At 38.4% G+C, this 22888-nt stretch overlaps 2 long non-coding RNA genes across 16 annotated transcripts in view; one reads left to right on the top strand and one right to left on the bottom strand.

Annotated features, from left to right (window-relative positions):
- LOC308197272 overlaps positions 1-22888 on the top strand; it is a 247706-nt gene that overhangs the window by 213812 nt on the left and 11006 nt on the right. For 4 of the 15 annotated variants that reach the window (XR_013952715.1, XR_013952716.1, XR_013952717.1 and 1 more), the window contains 4 exons: positions 795-3699; positions 5598-8618; positions 9716-9825; positions 14854-19429. This is a non-coding gene — a long non-coding RNA (uncharacterized lncRNA). Of the gene's footprint in view, positions 1-794; positions 3700-5597; positions 8796-9715; positions 9826-14853; positions 19430-22888 lie in introns of all 15 variants that reach the window. The other 11 variants (XR_013952712.1, XR_013952708.1, XR_013952709.1 and 8 more) reach the window with 11 other exon arrangements.
- LOC308197329 overlaps positions 20152-22888 on the bottom strand; it is a 60434-nt gene continuing 57697 nt past the window's right edge. The window contains exon 7 of the long non-coding RNA XR_013952818.1: positions 20152-21810. This is a non-coding gene — a long non-coding RNA (uncharacterized lncRNA). The remainder of the gene's footprint in view (positions 21811-22888) is intronic.

Here is a 22888-nt window from a genome sequence, read left to right as displayed (position 1 = left end):
TAACAAAGTGACATCTGCAGTACTGTAGAGTACAATATACATTTTAAGAAATATCTGCTAAATAAGAAAGGAGTGGAAAAAAAAGGGCGAAAATGGATGGCTGTCTGCTGAAGGATCTAATTAATAGCATAGCCAGTAGGAAAATATAAGCAAAAATAATGTGACCTAAGGAAGATTAAAAAAAAAAAAAAAAGAGATAAATGTTAATGATAAGCTTGCTCAACAAATAATTCTCCTTTGAAAACTGTTTTCTAGAGTGCTTAGTGAACACTGAATACTTAGCAGCTCTCTGAAACCTGCTGGTCAGAGTGTCATCAAGTCACTTTGGTGTGCACAGCAGATTGATTAAGTGATTGATCAAGCTGGGAGCTGAACTCTGGTGTCCAAAATCATATGTACTTTGTTATCAAGAAAATTATCTTGTATAAAGCTGTGTGCTACTGTGTCCAAAATGCTTTCAATGCTTATTCAATCATGCATGTCTTTATTCTACACTGCAATTTAAAAGACAGATCATCCTCCTGACCCATCTGAACAGGGTATGTTTATCATCCAGCACTCTGCAACTTACAGTCCTTTTTCTGAGACATTTCAGTGACACCATTATAAAGAAAACAGGAAATAAAGCATGTGCATTCATTAACTATTTGTCAGCTTACAAATGGAATTTCTGCCATTTGGAATTATGTGAAAAACAAAATAAAATTCAGGAATGCAGAGGAAATGAAGAACTCAATCTCATTTTGGCAAACACATGCTCCCGTTCATTTATTCTTCTTTACATAATGTAACAGGGATGTAGACAAAGCAGTGACATTTAATGCCTTCTTCGCCTCTACCTTCAACGCCGATGATGGGCCCTGGGACCTCAGAGCCCTGAGTTGGAGGACTGTGACTGAGGTAATGATGAACAGCCAGACAACCCAGAATTTGTCCAGGATTTGCTGCTCCAGCTGGATGCATGTAAGTCTATGGGGCCTGATCAGATTCATCCCAGGGTACTCAAAGAGCTGGCTGATGTTGTCGCAAGATCTCTCTCAATTATTTTTCAATGGTCTTGGGAATCTGGAGAGGTCTCAGTCAACTAGAAGCTGGCAAATGTCCCGGTTTTGAAGAAGGGCAAGAAAGAAGAACCTGGCAATTACAGGCCTGTCAGTCTCACTTCAGTGTGTGGTAAAATTATGGAGAAGATTATTCTGTGAGTTATTGAAAAACACCTGAAATACAATGCAGTCATTGGTCACAGCCAACATGGGTTCACAAGGGGAAATCCTTTTTAACAACATTAATTTCCTTTTATGACAAGGTTACCCACGTAGTTGACCAATGCAAGCCAGTAGATGTAATATTTTTGTTTTTCAGCAAAGCTTTCTATACTGTTTCTCAAAGTATCCGTCTGGACAAAATGTCCATCATATAGCTAGATAAATGTATAATGTGATGGGTGAACAATTGGCTGATGAGTCAAGGGTTATAGTAAATGGGATTACATCAGACTGGTGGCCAGTCAGTGCGGTTCCCCAGGGCTCCATTTTAAGGCTAGTTCTTTTTAATGTTTTCATAAATGACTTGGATGTAGGACTTGAAGGTATACTATGTTTGCAGTTGACACTAACTTGGGAGGAGCCATTGACTCTTGAGGGAGGAGAGGCCTTGTTGACAGATGAGAGGGCTGGGCAATCACCAACTGTATGAAGTTTAACAAGAACAAGTGCTGGGTCCTGCACCTGGGGTGGGGCAACCCTGGCTATATGTACAGACTGGGGGACCAGAGGCTGGAGAGCAGCCCCACAAAAAGGAGTCTGGGGGTTCTGTTTGGCAGCAAGTCGAATATGAGCCAGCAGTGTGCCTTGGCAGCCAGAAGGGCCAGCCCTACCCTGGGGTGCATCAGGCACAGCACTGCTAGCTGGTGAGGGAAGAGACTGTCCCACTCTGCTCTGCACTGGTGAGGCCTCACCTCGAATGCTGTGTGCAGTTTTGGGAGCTACAATATAAGAAAGATATAAAGCTATTAGAGAGTGTCTAAAGGAGGGCTACAAGGATGTCGAAGTGCATAGAGGGCAAGATGTATGAGGAGCAGCTGAAGTCCCTTGGTTTGTTCAGCCCGGAGAAGAGGCGGCTGAGGGGAGGCCTCATGGCGGCCTGCAGCTCCCTCACGAGGGGAGCGGAGGGGCAGGCGCTGAGCTCTGCTCCCTGGGGACAGCGACAGGACCCGAGGGAACGGCATGGGGCTGGGACAGGGGAAGGTCAGGCTGGGTGTTAGGGAAAGGTTCTGCACCCAGAGGGGGGTCAGGCACTGGGACAGGCTCCCCAGGGCAGTGATTATTTCACCGAGCCTCATGGAGTTCAGGAAGCGTTTGAACAATGTGCTCAGATACAGGGTTTGATTTTGGGGTGGTCCTGTGTGAAGCCAGGAGTTGGACTCAATGATCCTTGTGATCCCTTCCTGACCAGGATATTCAGTGATTCTAACAAAGGAACCACTGAAAACTCTTCTGTGCTTCCAATTACAGTCTATTTTTTTCTAACTTTGTAAGTTTCATAAAGCTCAAGCTATAAATTATAGACAGTAAATGATTCAAAGCAGTTCAGGTAATTATTGCTCACGTATCATAGAATGGTCAGTAGCATGCAACATTAAGCTGAGTATAATCATATATCATAATTGGCTAATTCCTTGTACTCTTTCCTTTCCTTCTTTAAATAAGCTACTCACACGTGTACTTCCTCATAAAATCTATCAGCTAATAATTAACATGCTATGGAAATACAGATCACATTTTGTATTAAAGTTTCATTTTCCATGAAATCTAATTTCTTATTTCTTATGAAGAAAACACAACTGTCTGCTTAGTGGGACATCACAATATATATTTTTATTCTAGCAAGCGTGACACCTTTGATTATAGGAAGTCAAACATGCTCTCTCTGTGCCAAAAATTAATAGACCCTTCTGTTTCATTTCTTCTTTGAGAAGCTATTTTACCTTTTAGTGCATGGGAACCTTGGATGTTTGTACAATGTGTAAGAAAAGGTGCAAAAAGAAAAATTTTCATATGCAGGTAAAATTTCTTGTATCCACCAGAGCTGCTTGAATGCCTCTTCTGCATTTACTTTTAACCAGAACAGATTGAAAATGTTAGCCTTGAAGTAAACAGATGGTGTCAATAATGACTGATACTCACTGGAGTTCTATAAACACACGCATATTAATAGCCCGTCAAGCAGCCCATATTGTAATACAAGTTACCTACAGGAATAAAAACCATGAGTAAGACCAAAGTGTTTTAGAGTCAAAGTGCCTAAAATTGGTCTTTTCATTGTGTACTCTTCTAATGTAGCTTGTTTGGGTTTGGTTTGGATTGTTTTCAATGTTTTTAATAATCATGTAACAGTAAGGTAATTTATTAACACGCCAACTGCTCTGAATGTTACTAAGTCTTTGAAGAGTACCACCCCCAAACCAATGTCATGTCCACGTTGACAGACACAGACTGTTGGACAAGCGGAACTTATGCATTAGCATCCCTGCCTAATAATGAGTCTATTCTAATAAACATTACGATATGGAAATAAGACCAATTCACATTCTATTTACAGCTTGTTCACCTCATACTCTAGATGTCAGATTTCCAAAAAGGAGTCAAACAATCTGTTTTTATGGAAACCTTTTAAGACAGTGCAATGAGAGAATCCATGGTAAGCCATTCCGTATCACAATTCTGTGGAGCCTAGTTCATGCATGTCACTGAAGTGGATGGACTTGCATGTGCTATTTGGTGAGGCACTAGTTACTGAGTCAGTAGTTACGTAAACAATGAAGTCTTTTGACAGTGTTTTAGGAAAGACAACTGCTGAATTAAATTAATTTATAAATTGATCCATGAGAATGTTTTAAAATATATCTCATTTAGGATTCTATTGTCTTGAATGATGTGACAAGTCCTGGTTGCTAAATGAGATCTCCTCCCCTCTCACAAGTATGGAAAAAACACTTGCTATTTTGATACAATTAAGATAATCATTGCATAAAAGCCTACATGAAAATATAGATTATGCTCAGTGATTTTCATTATTAACACAATTCTGTGTAACTAACATTTGCCTAGATTCCCAGCACCACAAACAGTCCTGCTGCTTACCATTCAGAAAAGCTAACCTATGTCAGCGGACAGACTCATTGTGCAGCACAAGATTATGTATGATATTCTAAGACAGGATATAGGAGAGCCACATTTTGGATGTGTTAAAGCTGCACTGCAGAGATGTAACTGAGTTTAGATTTTCATGCAGGATTAATACAGTAGGATATGTCTTGATAGCACAGTTGACAAAAGACAGAAAATTCTTTGCTGATACCTACTTACTTGCTGTCAAGTGCATTCTGTTTAATAAGTGCACAGACTGATAACCTGTGGACTAAATCTTTCAGTATTCTTTTTGTGAAAGTGTGAGGACCTGTGTAAAATGAGATGCTACCAAAACAGAACTCAATGCTTAAGTCTTAGTTCCCAATTTAAAAAGTCATAAATGACTTCACAAGAGGCCAGACAATGGAGTATTCCAGATATTCAGATCAAATGACTTCCATAGTGAATGCATGAAGTAGAAGAGCTTAATTTGATTCTTAGTGCTTTTATTCAAATGAACATAATCTCTATTTTGAGCAGTCTCAGTGGTTGTAGGTGCCGATTGCTAAAATAATCTGATTTATATAGAAAACAAGCACTGCCTGAAGCTTAACAACATCAAATCTTATTTCAAAAGACATCTTTGTACAAGCCCACAACACCATGCTCCTGTCTTTACTTTAACAACAGTTTTCTGAAGTTCAGAAATATAATCTTGTACTGCTAATTGGTTATATGCGCTTTTTACTACTTGAATTATATGAATTACCTCATCTTATTATTTTTTGACAGAACCCAGGATAGGTCAAAAACATTAAATCTTTAAAACTCCTTGAAAAGCATGATACACTGGGGGGGGGGGGGGGGGGGGGGGGGAATATTCATTAATGATCCTAGTACAAAAACAGAGTTTGGAAATGATCAGTCCTTCCAATTTTTAAGTATCTACCTCATGTGGTGCTTAGGGACATGGTTTAGTGGTAGACTTGGCAGTACTAGGTTAATGGTTGGACTTGATGGTATTAGAGGTCTTTTCCAACCTAAATGATACTATGATACTATGATTATATGATAATATGAATTAGCTTCTATATAGCAATGCATCTTCTTTGTTTTTATAGAAGTGATGACATGAATTAATAATAAGTACCTCTCTGTGTTCTTGTTCCTACATGTATGTAAACCCTATGATTTTTTGAGGATCTCAAATTCTTTTCAATATATTTCAGAGGTTTTGTTTATCCTTTTCTAAAACATTTCTCCAACTTTCTGGGCAAAGGCAAGTTGGGCAGGGAGGTTTACTTGTATTTATCCACTGGAAAGGCTGCACTACAATTTAAGCCCAGCCCTAAGAACATTAATTCTCAATATTCATTAAAAATTCCCTGCAGGTAATGAGTCAAATGTCTGCCAGCTAGGGTTTTTAATCCAGTGATAACATGATTTTTGCCTTTCTGTCTGAAACAGACTGTGCAGATTTGATTCAAAGACTGACAGTTCGCTATCAGACATCCACTGCAGTGATGAGTTCACTGAAGAACCTATATGGAAGAGCGAATACTGATGAAGTACTGGGTAAATCTAGGATATGAAGCTAAATGAACTCTTGTAACAGACATTGCTCATTTTAATTTCCCTTTCTTAAATTTGGTTTTAAAATTTCCCTTTATAATGTAGTAAAAGGGAGATATTTTCCAGATTTTATTTTATTTTATTACACATTTTCCATATTAGTAGGGCATTGGGTAAAACTAATTCCTTCATCTACTGTTTTTCCTTCATTTTCTTCTGATGCATAAATAAAAGAATTCAGAACATATGTAATTCCCACTTCTAAGTGTCAAATATTGTAAGTATTTACTAGTGTTTCATCTACTATTACTGTGTGCTTAGAACTATCGTGTATATTCTGCTTTTCTACTCCAGTTAAATCAATTACTCCAAAAAAGAAAAAGCTGTGTATGTTTCTGTGGATATCACTTAAGATTCAATATTTAAGAAAACATAATTTTTGTTCAATATGTATTAGGTAATGTAAGGATATATATTATACACGTCTCTTCAGTAATGGAATAGTCTTTGAGGAAAAAGGGGAATTATAATTTTCCAGTTAAAATAACATTAGATCAACACAGTGTTAAAGGACCGAGCAAAAGAAAAAGTATTTGAAGTTCCTGGGTGTATATATTACTGCATACGTAAACTGTAGACGTGGTATATTGATCTATATTGGCCTAAAGGCTGACAAGAAATTTTGGGAGCAAAACTAAAGGTCTTGGATATCAGCTAAGTTCAACTGACATACTAGAAATTGTCTGAAATGGTGGCTCAGCGATCTGGATAAACTTAGAGTCATCAGCACAAAATGTTTTTGGTTCAGAGTGAAATCGATGAGGAAGAACTTCCATACTGAGATCTTTTTTTCTATTTTTAGCAGGTGGTGCATATGAAATTTTTAAGCACAAGATTCATGTTTCCTTAAAACTAATTAAATATTAATTCTGGAAAAGTTGCATTACCTTTTACGTGCCTCTGACTGAGCTGGATCAATTCTAACTGTTTTTCTTCTTCGCCTTACCTCCAAGCAAAAGGTTGGCTTGGAATAAATATATCTACTTGGGTAAGACCCTTCTACCCACCACTTTCTTTCCCACCAACTTTTAATCTCTGAGACTGCCAAAACCTGTCCTGGAAGAGAGACTTGGGTAGCAAATGTTAAGCATGCCTCACTGTTCTTGCTCCTATGAGATTTTGACTGTTCCCTGTCTGCCACCTTCATTCCTGAAAGTGTTGTTGTCATTTGTAGTTGTACTCAGGCACAGCTATTTCGTTTCTGTCCCATCTTTCCTGGGGAACATCGGTTTTATATATGCCACTGTAAACGAGGTGAAGCTCACTGTAGTTATTAGATTATAGTTACTTTGTTAATGCATAGTAAAAACATTTTAAAGATTCAAAATAGCTCAATATCTCTGTACTAGGCAATGGTATCTGTCACTTTTTTTTTTTTTTTCCTCTGAATTATGCAAAGAGGTTCCAGTCAGGACTGGGAATCCATTGCATAAGTATTTTGGAAGCTTGTACGTGACCTGAAAAACCTAATTATAAAGTTTTGGGGCCATTTCCTGAGTTAAGGAAATAATTATCTGAGGCAAAAACCTCAGGGTATTTGTCCTACCTCAGTGTCACATTTCCCTGTATGTTCATTCAAAGTGTTCCTTACAGCTTTCTTCTTTTTAATGCTGGGGTTTGCTTTCTTTTATATTTTTTCTACAAACATTTCACTGTGCACATATTGTACTTACCTCAATCTAAGATTTTGAAGCATGGTACTTTCATGCTTTGTAAGAATTTCCAGAGGTTTATTTTGAACCTTGTTATTTTGATAGTTCTTTATTCTGTCAGCAGTGACTGGAATAGGATGGTACTCAAGGGAAACAGAGGTATGCACCACTACAAAGTCTGTGTATTTTCTGAGATCCCTTATGCTGGGGTTATGACTGTCTCTAAATAGACTTGTCTAACCTTACATTCTGTCAGTCATTCAAAATAAAAGATCTACATTCAGTCTTCGTTCAGTCCCTAGGAGAAACCAGACAAGACATCCTAACAAAATAAATGTGGGAAATTGCACTGTGTTGTGCCACTTAAGTCTGAAAAAGGATAGAAAATCCATAGCTTTCTATTGTTTTTCTTCTTTCTGTGCAGAGATGGGCCATCTGTATGCAGTACAATCAGCACTTGCAGCTTTCCAAAAATGCTGTTGGCCAAATTCATCCTTAGTGCAAGGCCACCAATTATTGAAGACACACTTTGGATTAATGTGACATCATACCTTTAAAAAAAATAATAATAAAAAAATGTTAGGGTCCCATAGTGAAGTCATACTGATTTCTCTGAGAAATCATGTGTAGATGGTAAAAGTTAGAACAGACTAAATTACATGACTAAATAGAAGAGGAACTGTCTTTGCCCCAGAGGACTGACAGCAAAAATGATTTTACCAAAAGCAAACATGAAGTCACTTTTGTTTTCCTTCTGTTCGTTATGCATTGACTATAGTAGGGACAGGGATTTTACTGTGTCTCCTTCAATGCAGTAGGTGCAAAGGAGGAACAAGGCCAAGATACTCCACGGATTGTTGCTCCAGCAAATCCAACAGATCTCAGAATTCGTCTCTATGTGTTTCAGCCCACGACAAATTAGTACCGTGTTGTGTTGCATGGGTACACATGCAGAGTACCCATTTCTTCCTCAAACATGGGCTACTGAGTAAAGACCATCTGCTATTAAATAATGCCACATCAAAATAAAATTTGAGCATATTTTAACTGTTCTCTCAAGACAGAAAAAGGGTAACAGTTCCCCAGGTGCCAGTGGCCTGACCCAAATCCAGCTGAGATGTCTTCAGATCTGATTGTCTTCACATCAGCTGGATAGAAGAGCTCCACCCTGTTCAGTGTCTGATGCAAGAAAGATTGAATTAAGGTGAGCAAAGATTTTGGGGAAAAAAGAATTTCCTGAAGGTGAGCAAACTGAGGGGAAAGGATATGGTTAGCTTGGTAAGCTTTTTAAAAGCTACCTCACAGTTGAATCCTCATCACAGTAACCATCAGTGAGCACAACAGAGAATATTACCATCATCATTTTCTGTGTACTGAACAGGTAATACCGTTTTAAAATGATCTCTGAATAGGCTTGTTGTTGCCAGATGACACTGGGAAGTTATTGCTTTGTTCGTGTTTGACTGGGAGTGTTTTTCTCTTTTAGTTTTGCTGGAGAGTCTCACTAGCTTATTATGTAAGAACATTTTCCTGCATGCCCTTCCAAGAAGTATGGGGGCCTTGTGCTTATTGTCTTCCTGTCTGTATGTCTCCTCTTAAAGGTTTCTCTCAGTGAAAAGCATATCAATAGCTGTCATATTATTTCTGTCTCATTCATTTCTGGCCCATACTTGTGAATCTATGCTTTCTCACTAGAAAATAAATTGTGAAATCACTGACCTAGCGAAACAGTCAGGAGCTGAATAAGGGGTAAAGCAGAAAGCAAAACCAAATAAAATAAAATAAAAAAAAAAATGCTAAGCTGCCTGAGATGAGTGACTTGTAAGTTAAGAAAAAGAAATAAAATGTACAGTTCCAGACTGTTATTAGGAACCAAAGTCTCTAGATTGTCGTATGGGTGTGGTGTTGCTCAGTTTACATGCTCAGCTTTACATTTAAATGCTTTACATTTATGTGCATGCTTTTGTATACCAAGCCAAACACATCCCAATTCCCTGTTGGCAGTTCAGGTCTCCATCACCTATATCTAAATACAGATTACAGCCCCACAGTAAAGCTTTGCACAAATGTGAAGCAACAAAGCTTCTAGAAGTGTTTTTCCTTCACCTGATGAACAGACCACTGACAGAATTTGGAAGACTTTTGGGCACAATGTGCAGTAACACTCAAACATCCTGTATCTTTGCTATTTTTAGCCCTTTATGGGCAGCTGTACAAGCTGCCTGCCCTGCTTACAGCTGGGCGAGCTCTTTGGCCTCCCACTTATGTCCACCTGGGCCTTCTCTGCTTGTTGGCTTCCAGGCAGCTTTTTGGGAGCTAATGGAAATCAAAGTTTTGAGAGAAGAGAGGGAAAAGAACAGAGAGCTGGTCTACTAAAGAAGAGCAGAAACCTGGGCAGCTGTAATCCTGAGGTAAGGGTCAATTCTGCTCCTCCCTCTTCTCTCCTAAGCTGTGTGTAAGGCACTGGCCTCACTCCTTTGCTGGCTGAAGGCTCCAAAATGAGTTTCTGTAAACAGAGAGGAACACAAGCTAAATACAAGGCTCCCAAAACTGCTAACTGGGAGCTTCCAGCTGACAGGTGTATCTGCATGATAGCAGGACTGGGCAGCCTGCACCAGTTGCAAGGCAACACCAGGGTATATGATCTGCCACAGCTGAGAGACCCACTGTGGAACAGCAAGTTCAAGCAAATACTTGCAATTTAGCTGCAGTCTAGAGACGTCAAACATGAATTGGGGAAAATGTCATTGTCTTTGAAATAGTCACATTTCAGTGAGTGAGAACGTTCACCCATCTCTCTCTATAAACAGAGGGTTAAGAGGCTAACCTTTTGAAATTCAGAGGCTAACCTTTTGAAATTCAGAGGATGCTAAATATTTTCTGCAAAGAGTGACAGATGTTTACATGTTTATTGTCCTGTCTTTTTAGCTTACTTGTTGACAAGCCTCAGAATACAAAAAAATCAAAACAAAACAACAAAAACACATTTTGTACGTTAGTCCACATTTAACAGATACTTGCTTTAGCCTCTGTTTTACTGTGTGTATGATCCTCATTTCACACAAGCTCAGTTTTCTTAGCTACTCCCTCCTCCAGAACTTCGAGCCTGTTTTAGCAGTATTGCTGCTAATCACTCCTTTCTGTAAAGACACCATCTCCCAGAGGATGTTGAATTATGGGAAGAAGTAAATACCACTACTTGGAAAACTGTTCAGAGAAAGCAGAGTGATTTTTAAAGTGATTACTGGTAATACTGAGTGTTGAGCAACTGTAGCATTTATCATCTAAATTACTTTTAACTTACATTCCAGGTCATTCACAAAGTCTAAATCTAATACTGCTTTGTCTTCTGTGTCTGAAACATGTTGTACAACTTAAAGCGTGTATTACTTTAATTTTGCTGGGTTAAGCTGGGTATTCTGCCTAGTGAAAGAATAGACTTTACCATGGGAAGGGAGCTTCTTAAACAGCAAAACAATGCTTTGGTTCTCAGACATTCTTACTGTCTTCAAACTGAAATGCTATGATGGCGTATGTGTTTGTAATTAGATGCTATTTCTAACCTGTTCTCTATCATTCTCAAAATTTCAATTCCTGAGATAGGACCTTCAGCGAGTTAAGTGTGAACTGCGAACAGCTTTTCTCTGTGCAGTGATTTTATCAAATATGCGTAAGTCTTCTGGTTGGTAGAGATATGGTACCCCACATACCTTCCTGTTCTAGTGAAGGTTACTCAGTCAACTAATTTTAATGCTATTTTGAAGTAGAAGAAACTACACTTTTTCCACTTGAAAGCTGTCTCAGATATTTTATGTTTGAAGTGATCAGTTCCTCTGAGTTCACTTTCCAGTATTTATGGTTGGTGTTTTCTTTTCCCTTCCTTTTAGGAACAATCAAAAGAGAACTGTTTTACTTTTACTCACAGTCAGTTTCTAATCAACAGCACTATCAAGTTCTCACAGAAGGCACCAATCAGGCATTTCTTCTGTATTGAAATTAGTTGCTAGCAGCAGTTTAATATCTTTTTAAGATAGTGGCTTAAAGCAGAAGAGACAGGCAGAGACAAAGAAATTGCAAAACACTGAAAGGACGTTTTGCCATGCAAAATAAACTCCACATGTAGTGAATATGGGAAATGTGGCTGCACAGTAGTGTGAAGGTTTTCTATTGTACTTGCAACATCAATGACTAGATAGAGATACAGAAGTAGATAACCGAAAGTGTATAATTTTTGAAGCACAGTATCTTTAATCTTAGCTTAACAGTGAGGCCTTTTATATTTTCAGACTAACTTAACTAAATGTGAGAAGGTAGAATAGAGAAAACAAGATGCCAATGAAGCTGAGAACAGACTGCATGGTGATTTAGACAAGTTCCCTAAGCAACATTAGCCAGTAGGTCTGTGGTGTTTTATTGGTAATAAGGATTCATAATAGATTGGATCCCACGATGTCACATGTGGTGTGTTTCAGGCACTACACAGTGTTGCAGTTGAGTACAAATAAAATCTAACAAAGTATGTGGGACTTGTGTACCTGGCTCTGCAGGATGTTGAAAGGCTGATCCATTCCTTCCATTACAGTGCAGATGTCAGGTGGGGTGACTGGGGGAGAGGTGAAAGTGGTATCTTGGTCAAGGGTGGGATCTCTGTTATGCATATCTGACAGGGTAATTTCATCTGTTTTCATGTGGTCTGATGTTTGGATCCTTTTTACCTCTCAATTATATATATATATATGCAGCATGGCACAGCTGTATGACCCAAGCCACAGTGCCAAGTGCCATTGAGACCATTACATAATTGTTATCCATAATGTGTAAAGAAGCCAGGTTTACACAATTAAACAAGGCTTTTGACACCATTTCATCAGCTTATATACTGTGTGCATACATTTAACGTGGTTGAATGCTCCCTCTGAGATGAATGTGCTACTTCTGTGCCTACACATGGAGGATAAACCTTGCTTGGATCATGGTTCTTAAAGGTGGATTATCAAAAATTTATTATAATTAGAGAAGTGGGCACTGGGCCTAGTGATTAAAAGTTCATTTTCTGTAAACTAAGAACTGCAGTCATCGACATGTACTCTGGCCATGCATTATTTTCTGTCATTTCTCCAAACACATTTTTAAAATAGTCTCCCTTTTTATAAACATGTATGTGTACACGATCTGTAACTCCAATTGCTCTAATTGCATCTTATCTAGTCAAATTCATTTTTATTAAGGTTCACACTGTGAGACTAATGAACCGAAAGCACTGGAATCATTCTCATTGCACATGGTTTGATATGTTTACTGAATCTGCATTGTCTCGTGCCCAGAAGAAAAAACAACAACAAAAACCACCATGATGCAAAACGCATCTTCTCAGTCACTTCCCCTGCAGGAAATAGTTTAAATTATTTGTGTTTTAACAGGGAAATGTAAGCAATGTTTCTGCTACAGAATTTTAATATGAAAGAACGGCTGACTAATGAAGAGTGTTTTAAAGGATTATGAAACGAGAAGGAGAAAAGATAGCAGAAGGTGATGGACAGCTAGGTGATACAGGCAGCTGACATACCTATAAAACTGATGTATCCGGAAGCTTAAGAAATGATCAGTGTCTGGATGACAGACACTAGTCATATTTTTTCCCAGTGGCCTGTAAACAGGAAACAATCTTCTAGAAACCATTCACGAGGTCACTCTTCCCTTGTTCACTCCCCTTCCAAACATAGTTTTATTTCAATCTCTGCTAGTCTGAACAACAAAATACACCTATTCTTTGAGGTACTGCCAGATATATAACAAAGTAAAGCAAAAGAAAACCATGCTTTTCCACTACATTCATCACGGACTCTTTGCTCAACAGCCCAAGGAAATAGATCTTGCTGTGTGATGGTGAACAAACTTTTTGAGGTTCAGGGAGATATTTGACTTCTCTCTCCAAAGAAGGTGACAGAAGACAAACTAGACTTAAAGACTGAAAATCACTGTCAAAACGTATCTTAGCCAGCCTTTTCCCCAATCAGGGGGATGCACACATATCACCGCTCTCTTTTGAAATGGGAGCACAGACAGTGTACACAAAGCCAGGATTTCCAAATGAAAGCTCATCCACGAGTAACAAAATAAATTTTATCACATAACCTATGTCCTTCTTGTGACAATGACATTGCTGTATCTGGCAGAACAAATAAAGACCTTTCCTAACTCTGTCCTCTTGGTGCCTCCAATACAATATATATATATTTTTTTTTTTTCTGTGGCTTTAAAATTGTGATAAAAGCTATCAAAATAGCTAATCTCTCCGCCTGCCCTAAGGGAATGGCTTTTATATCACATTTAGAGTTGGGCAAAATACAGAAACACTTTTCCATCACAATTTTCATTGACTTTTTCATGGTAGTTTTTCAGTCATTTTTAGCCACTGATAATTATGCATCATCTAACACAAATACGTCAATAAAGTTTTCCAGATAACTCCTCAGTAATGAGAATACATAAATCCCCCACTCAATAGGCTATGCAGTCAGTTCACCACTACCACCCCAAAAAAAACACCAACGTTTAAAATACTGCAGTCTCTATGACAATTCATTTAAAGTGGAATTTGTTAATATTGGATGAGATCCTCAACTGCAGTAAATCAACATTCCCTGAAATCAATGAAATAACTCTGAAATGCACAAGATGGGAGTTAGTCTGATGCTTTTTGTAAATAGGGGTTCCTTTTGAGTTTTGTTGTTGTAGTTACATCTATTGTAAGTTTATTTAAATAAGTTTCTTTCTTTATTCAACAAAATTTTACTTGTATAAAATATTTTAAATGGCAAAATATTACTTCTTTCTATTTTCAGGAGATAAAAGTGCAAAGGTTTTACTTATGTGGTTTGTGTTACTCAGTTCCCCTCTCATATTTGGGTAGGAATGGGTAAGAGAAGATTTAAAATACTGACTCTACTAAGGTAAAGAGGTATTCTTTTTAACCTCTGGTAGTCCTCTGATCTCCCTGACTGGGGACCTAGTCAACTGTGGTTCACAGTCAACTGTGGTGGAGTGGAAGAGGCAGGTCTTCTGCTGAGTGAGAACACTGATTTTAGTTCTGGAGCTGAGACTCCTTGCAGGTTGTACAGTTTAAGCATGGTCTTTATGTTCTATCTCATCTTTTTCCCCTACTGCCAGCTACCGTATTCAATCTCACTTCACTTTGTTGCAATGTTAACATTCTCTCTTTGGATAGCAAATGGCGATTTTTCAGTAGACTGTACATTTTTCTGGCACAGGCTGATTCACTGCTCACCTTTCAGAGCGGTAAGTCCAGGCAAAGACTTAATTTCATGAAGTCCTTAAACAAATGCTAAAACCGTGACAGTAAGATATGGCTTGAGAAGGACAAGGAAAAAGGTATCTTTGAGTGATGACCTTTTAATTTCTCATGTTCTGTGATTGAGCCTCAGAAAGAAGATGAACATTGGAAGAAGTTGGAAGAAAGAGTCTAGAGTGTTGTCACTTGGCATTCTGTATTTAGCATTTCCATCTACTGTGCTAATGAAGTGCATGTAACAAGAACCTCTATAGGTAAGTAAAAATAGCAGTGAAGGTTTGGTTTTGATATTTTTGACACATAGTCTGGTATCAGATCTAATATACATATCCCAAAATACATCGCAATATGTCCCACAGCATGTGAAATTAATAACATCCTGCTTTCTTTTGTTAGCCCTCTATGTACAGAGAGTTACAAAATTGCGTTGTGTATGTGGGTTTTCAAATAAAATTTCCAATTTCCAGATCCACTGCTTTGTCTCCACAAGTTCAAAAGACAGCCAAAAGCAGGGAGAAATGACTCCATGGAACTGAGCCTCTGTACTCATTATGATCTGGTTAGGAAGCACCTGCCATTCACCAGCTTAGAAAACAATTTGAAATTCAAGTAAGTCTCAGCAAGCACCTAACAAAGAACATCAGGAAGCTAGGTAGCTAGCCAGTTTCATATGCCTCATCTCTCAGGTTTTTGCTCTCATGCTCTCCCCCAGTACCACATACTGCTTTTTTTTCCCGCTTTTCCTTCTATATCTGAAGTAAGTGGAAAAATGCTACTGTTTAAAATGTCTCCTATATATTTTCTAGAATGGAGATTTTAATGCCTTTTAATGACAGAAATTACGTAGTAAGGCATGGCTTAGGAATAAAAGAATGTGCTAATATAGAAAGCCAAGCCAGATTTTCCTTTCAAAGGAGCAAACATGTAAGTATTAGTGAAAAATGTGCTTGGGCCAAATTAGGTTGGAAGCCTGGCACATGATATAAAGACTCAAAGCACATCATTTCCAGCTTTCCTAAGGTATTCATTGTAGCAACAATGTGAAAGTAACTTCAATTGTACACAATTTTGGAAATGCTTTATGATGATGATCCTTTCATCATTTCTAACTTCTTATAAGATATTTTTGCTATTTTACAATTTCCATTTTCTAATAATTGATCTCGACAGAGAGAAACGTTAAATCTGATGTAAATTCATACTTTTTGGCTATCACAATTATGGACATGTTAGCAGAAAGAGAGATGCTATCTGTGAGTTCATGAACGTTCACAAAAACTACACTCTGTACTGTTTTAAAAACAGTGTTGAAACAGGCTCAGGCTAAGCTTTCTGACATCCCTGGATCTATAAGGCAGGTTCATCTGAGCCTTTCATCATTCCTAAGGATTACATGCACAAAGTTTCAAACTTTGAGACCTGTCAAAGTGATTTGATTTTCACTTAGAGGTGGGAAGGCTACATTTTTGCAGCCAGTGTTTAGTTTTCACATCTCTAAATTTGAATCTTTCTTTGATTTCAAGCAGTATGGATGGATATGCTTGTAGTAGTGATGGTTTGAAAATTGTAACTTTTAACTCATCCTGAAAGTTCATGAAGAATTCTAGAGAATGAGAATACATTCACTTTTTTTTCTTTTTTTTTTTCTTTTTTTTCTGTATGTGTTGATTTACCGAAATGTTACAACTCCGTACCACTACCATGCAATGTCTACCACTTTGGCTTTCTCTTACCATTGCAGATCTGTGTGTGTGGTTCTGTTTTGATGAAATGCAGAAACAAAATTAAATTAAGCCAGTAATGGCAACTGCATGAATATCCATGAAAGAGAAGGTCTAAAGCAACCAACATACTGAAAACACATACAAGAAGAAAAATAAATCCAATACTCTGAGTGTTAACCGTAGATTGAAAGATGAAGTGAGAACGTTTGACTTCATGATGTGTACTGATGTGGGAAATTAAATTGGTCAGGGTAGCTCCAGGGAGCAAACAATATTTTTCCTTAAGGGTATATAAAATGTCATCTTTTCATCCAAAAAATGCTAATACATTGCTTCTCTGTTAGCATTTTGTATTTAATATTAACCTGCAACTTATTGCAGGCAAAAAAAAAAAAAGTATACTGCACTCTAACGTGCCTAGAAAGCCAAGGGTTGTGTCTATATCTGAATAAGCACAGGACTGAACTTCCTTATTAACTTAGCCAATCCAAATGATCTGCAGTGTTCAAGCACTACACTTGATTCCTTGTTACAGTGACAGAAGACAGCAAGTACAACCACACAGTAGTGCTGCACTCGCTACAATTGTGCATATGCCCATGTGGTGCACTGTTTCAGGAGAGGTCAAATGTAGTGATAGACTAGGAATATTTATTTATTTATTTATTTATTTAACCCAGTGACATACAGTTTGTAGTCTCAGGATGCAAGGCTTACCAGACCCTGGCACATCAGCTGTACTAATGGCAGAGTGTGCCACGTGGGCCATGAACTTACCTCAAGTATCTGATTAGTGTGCTGTGTTCAAGCAAGATTAAAATATATAACAGATTTGGGCTTGGCAGGGAATTTCAATTCTCTATCAGTCTATTAGCAAACGTTGGCTCTCCTGTGTAGTGGATTGTCTGGTCAGCTTCTTACAGACATTCAGGGTAGTTTTATTAACGTGCTTTCCCAGGAATATAGGATTCCTCATCCTTCCTCTTTTCCTGAGTCACATTACAGTTGAGATTTGGGTCTTTCACTATTGGTTGAATGAGTATTTGGAAGTGTTCTGTGACTTGCAATGTACATTAGTCTGTGAAGTTGCTTCTGAATTATATATATATAGCCCAGTTGTCCATGTCTGCAGGGGACAGGACTCAATGATCCAAGTAATTGTTTCCAATCCAGTGTTCTCTAGCATCCAAAAGTACAAAATAGACGGTAGATGAAGGATGGCATCTATCTGGCTGAAAGCAGTCATGCACACTGTAGGCGAGTGCCTACATTTTAGCTGATCAGCCCGTGATCTCTATGTGATGAACTAATATAAACAGGCAATTCTGAGGTACTGCTCAACTCACCTAAAGGATGATATATAGGTAAGGTACTTGTATGAGTCACACCCTGAAATCAGGACATTTACTCCACAGGAAGTTAAGGACACACAGGTCAGATGTAGATAGCTAGATAGCTACAACATGAAGTTAGATGAAATTATTTCAGCTAGTGATACTTGGTTGAAATAAAAATAAAACATGTAAAAATAACTCCTGTGCTGTTTACAGGCAAAATACCAACTGGAAGACTATATCTAGTTTTTTTTGTTGTTGTTGTTGGTTTTTTTTTTGATATTACACTTCAAGAAAGGTGTGGACTAATTGTAGAAAGTCTACAGATGAGTGAGAATGATTAAAGTCTTTAAAACCAAGAGCTATACAGAAGGACTAAGTGAAAGCTAAATACAGATTGAAGGACAAAAGGACAGGCAAAGTGAAACAGGAGAAAAAAAGACATTCATTTTCCTCAGGTATATGGCAAATCATTGTAGAGATTGCATTATACGTCCCTTACCCTGTTCTCTTACCACACCAAGTCCCATTTCTGCCTCTGTGCTCCATGTTGCTGAGCCACATCTCTGTCCCCTTCTGCTGCAGCAAAAGGCAAAAGTTTGGGGCATGAATAGAAGCAGTAAATGTGTTTGGGACTCTGCCAAGACCTCAGTCATGGCTTCACCATGCTGGGGCAACTGGAGGATGTATGGCCCAACCTACTAGTGGGACATCAGAAATGACTTGCATTCAGACTAAATCATTTTTTTGCTATTTTGCACACTTCTGTTAGCAAGCTCAAGGAATTATGAAACAGATTAATTTTGCTGCTGTTTCTCAGTCTTTTCAGGTGCTGCAGCAACTTCTTATGTTGAATATTTAACCACCTCACTTTTATAGATCCCAATTTACTGATTTCTGACAACTTTCCTTTCTCTCTCACCCTTTCATCACTCAAGATGTAAGACAGGTAAGACAAGTGTGGGGAAAAAAAATAAGTCAGCATGCATTAGGAGCCCACAGAAATGCAAAAAGAGAGAGTAGGAAAAATACACAAATAAGCATGTTTGACTCCATGCTGCTTGTATGCAAGCCAGAGTGAAAACAGCCTGAAGCTCCTCAAATTGAATAGGAGGATTTATTAGAGGACTGTGGCTGGGTAACTGAAAGGGGGACATTTAGTGAGGCCTGTAGCTAGCTAACCTTATTTTGTGAAAACATCTGCATATTTTTAAAGCCTATTTTAAGTAAGTCTGACGTTCTGAGTGTATAATTGCATAGTGTTTTTGTTGTTGTTGTTTCTATATCCTAAGGAAAGTGCTGTTAGACCATCCCTCCTTGAGCGTAATGTTGGAGACCTTTCAGACCCTACCCTGTGAGTTTTCTACCAGTCTGAGTGATGTGGAATCTGCCTTCCTATATCGTCTCCACTCCTAAATATGACACAATCTGTCCCACCCTTCCCTGTCCCTTCTTGAGCACAGGACCCAGAACCTCCTCCTGGTCTCATGGTGTCATTGGACCTGTGGTGTCTTCCCATTACTACCATGACACAGACATCAACAGCTCAGAAAATTCTGCTGTTGCTACGGGATTTGGCCTGACCTACAATGCCTCGGCTGGTACTGTGTGGGACCAGAAGTGACAGAAAGGTTATCATGCCCAGGTAAGTCTCTCCAAGCCTTCTCAGCTGAAGCTTCCAAATCATTTCATCTGATGGCAGTGTACTTTGTCATGCAACCAGTGAGGATGATTATGGGGATCATAGAAGAAGTCTGTTAAGAATTCTGGTCATCATGTGGGACTGCATATATGAATCCTAATAAAAACAACACTACAAAGTCTGTGCAGTTATCTGCAAATAAATTTATATTTGCACAAACAAAAGCTGGCTGAAGTTTTGAAGTGGGTTTCAGCAGATAGCTTTTTCCTTACCATGCTCATTTATCCTGAACAAGTCTATCACCTTTGCAGTTTAATTAGCCAGACACAAAATTTAAAACTTTTACCTCCTCAAAATTTAAAAGAGATTATTTGTAAGGATTTTTTTTTTGTTTGGTTGGTTTTTGTCATCATGTTTCTCCTCCCCCTTCTCCCCCCCCCCCACGTTCAGGTGGAAAGTGGTGTGGAAGCCCTAGAAAAGAGCTATGTCTCTGTATGGGAGGATATTGTTAGGGTAAAGGATCTCCTTCCCGTGTTTCATTAAAGTCAGCAGATATATAACTTAGTCCTCGTTTCTGTGGCTACAGTACAGGCATACCTTTCTAATTTCCAAAATCCTCTACCCATTTGCTTCAGGAATGTGTACCATAAGTCTTCAACCTTGTTTTAAGATTAAATAGGAAAGTTGCACTTTTTAAATTCACGTAGCATAAAGAATGAGAAAAGTTGCTTGTCATTCATTTTAATGAAGATTGAGATGGCTATAGCACACAATCACCAAATTTAATGAAGTAATTACTTTTCAAATTGATTTCTAATTCTCTAAAAAAAAAAAGTTCCGATTGTTATTAATGAGATAGTAAGAATTAACAGTACCTACAAATTAAAATTATTCTTCTCATGTTATATTACGTCCTTTGAGATGTTTTACAAATTTGCTGCATTTTTAATGTGGAAACTGATTCTGAGTTGAATAAAACTCAAACCATTCATTCCTTTCTGTTGATGTTATCATCTTCCAGTATTAGTTTATACTGTCTTCCCCCTATTCTTCTGTGTTCCTGCTGCTGCCACTCTGGAAAAAGCCCTCTCTGTCACTGTGGACAGCACAATGAAACCATCTGCTGACATGCACAATGATAAGAAAAGCAAGCAAAATATTAATCTCTGTAAGGCCTGAAAAGATTGCTGAAAATATTCAAGGATCACTAATCACTTCAGTGATATGTTGTCTAAACTGTCTTTAGTTCATTGTGTAAACACACGGCCGTCATATTGAGGATTTCTGTTGGACAGATATCACGCACTTCAAGATGCGGCCTGACTTTACCTATAAGTTCACATCTAAAAGTTGCTGTTTGAAGGAGTGATAATATCTCCACTTAAATCCACTGATAGAACTAGAAAGGTGAACATGTTCATGGGCAGGCAATCATCTGCAGTTGTAGGCTAAAAAAAGTTATAGGATGATGATATTGGCTGAGTATGGAAAGGCTTCCTCTTTCATGTTTGCACTTGAAGGTGAATAATAGAATATATGAATTAGTGGGTGCATTTTAAGCAACTTCTCTTATTTTGTCGTAAGTTTGTGCCTTCCTCTGGCATGTCTGATGCTGCTGGATGATCTAGGGGGACTGATGTGTGAGAGAAAGTCCTCTGAACTCCATTTCCATTGTGTGGTTTGTTTGAGCAAGTGTACCTGCAGCAGGCTGACTGGGTGTCAGCCTACACCATGGGAGCTGCGGTTCTGCCCAGGGAGTTTCTTCCAATCCAATCCAATCCAATCCAATCCAATCCAATCCAATCCAATCCAATCTCTGTGTACCATCAACCATGGGATCTTTTTGCCCATTCCTATTCTGCTTTTTCATACCACAGGAGCTCAGTTCAGTAGCAGTGATGGACATTTATTTTTCAGATTACGTTGCTGTGGAATGATGCTTATTCTGTGTTGAAAGTAAATTTAATCGATTTATAGTCTAAAGCACAGAAGGAAATTGTTGCTTTTTTCTTTGTTTTGTTTTGTTTGTTTTTCTCTCCTCTCTCTCAGGCACAATGTTACGCCGATTGCAGGTTGAATGAAATGCAGGATATAGGCACTACTGTCTCTTCAAGAGATACCAGGCTTTGTTTCAGCAGCTTTCCTTTCCCTGCAGTATTACACATTTGTGTTACCTCTCTGGCACTTCTCTCTGGGCAAAGACTTGACTTTTTGCAGTAGCTGATCTTGTCTGATATTCAGTCATCTGTGTCACAGTGTCCTTTCATGCTAGCTGAATTATACCTTCGAGTCTTTTTGTCAAATTATAACATCAAACGGACATAGGCTCTCCAGAAACCCGTCCTCTTCCCAAGGGAAGACATCTTCCTCAGTCATGTTGGAATCTTCCCAATATCCAGAACAACATGTTAATATGGCAGTCTCAGATTTACTTGAGACATGAGTTTTCTTTTAATCTGCATTGTCAAAATTCAAACTGAAGTCCAAAGATAGGCTAAAGGCTTAGATATTAAAAAATAACCCAATATACTTACTATTTTAAAATGTCAAGAATTTTCAAGACTAAGAACTTGATGCGTAAACACTTAGGTTTGGCAATACTAGGAAAAAAACAAATGGACTTCCACACAGATTTGTTAGAAAATAAATATTCTGAAGCCAGAGTATCCATTCTTTTTTTTTTTTTCCAGATGAAAAGAGTTAACGTGCCACTCTCCTTCATTAGCTTCAGAAGTTAGCATATCATATAATAACAGATCAATGAACTAAACACATTCCAATTAATCACTTCAGGGTTACTTGATTGCGCATGTAGTCAATTCCTTGAATAAATCAATGTCGGGTTAGAAAGCATTTCAAGTTAGGCTTTTGGAGAACTGCAGGCTGGAATTCAGGGAAAAGGAAAGCCAGTTGAAACCACTGCACTAGAAAGAGCAACTGCATTGCTCTTTTCCAACAAGTTGCATGTTTGGCATTGCAAACAGTTGCTACTTCTTGACTTTGGTGCTACTACTTTAGGAAAAATCACTTGGTTTGCAATAATTAATTTTGCCAGTTACGATATTTTCACCACAATGCCACATTAACTGTAATCTATACAACTGAGATTAGGAACCGTTTTGTAAACTGACAGAGAACCAGGTTCTGCTGCAGTCTTAGCTTTATGGGCACAATCGGATCACAGAGGCTCACGCTGAAATCCTGCCAGCACAGGCAGCTGTGTGGGCTGCTGAGATTGTGGCCCTAGCTCTTTAGCTAGCCAATGCACTAGTTGGGTTGGGTTGTGGTTTCTTTGCTCAGCACACTAACCTGAACAAAGGACTCAGCCCTGAGACCAGCCCCAGGGGAGATGCTCTGTGGAGGAGAAGCTTGGTCACCTTCGGACACTGCAATTTATGGGGAAGCTTGGGTTTGTATTAAATAAGGGAATCACAGTGAACTCCTGCTTAGCTACTTTTATCT

Source organism: Anser brachyrhynchus, assembly GCF_964034855.1.
Source record: "Anser brachyrhynchus genome assembly, chromosome: 1".
Classification (NCBI taxonomy): domain Eukaryota; kingdom Metazoa; phylum Chordata; class Aves; order Anseriformes; family Anatidae; genus Anser; species Anser brachyrhynchus.
Note: the sequence above shows the minus strand (reverse complement) of the source record. Positions and strands in the feature narration are given on the sequence as shown.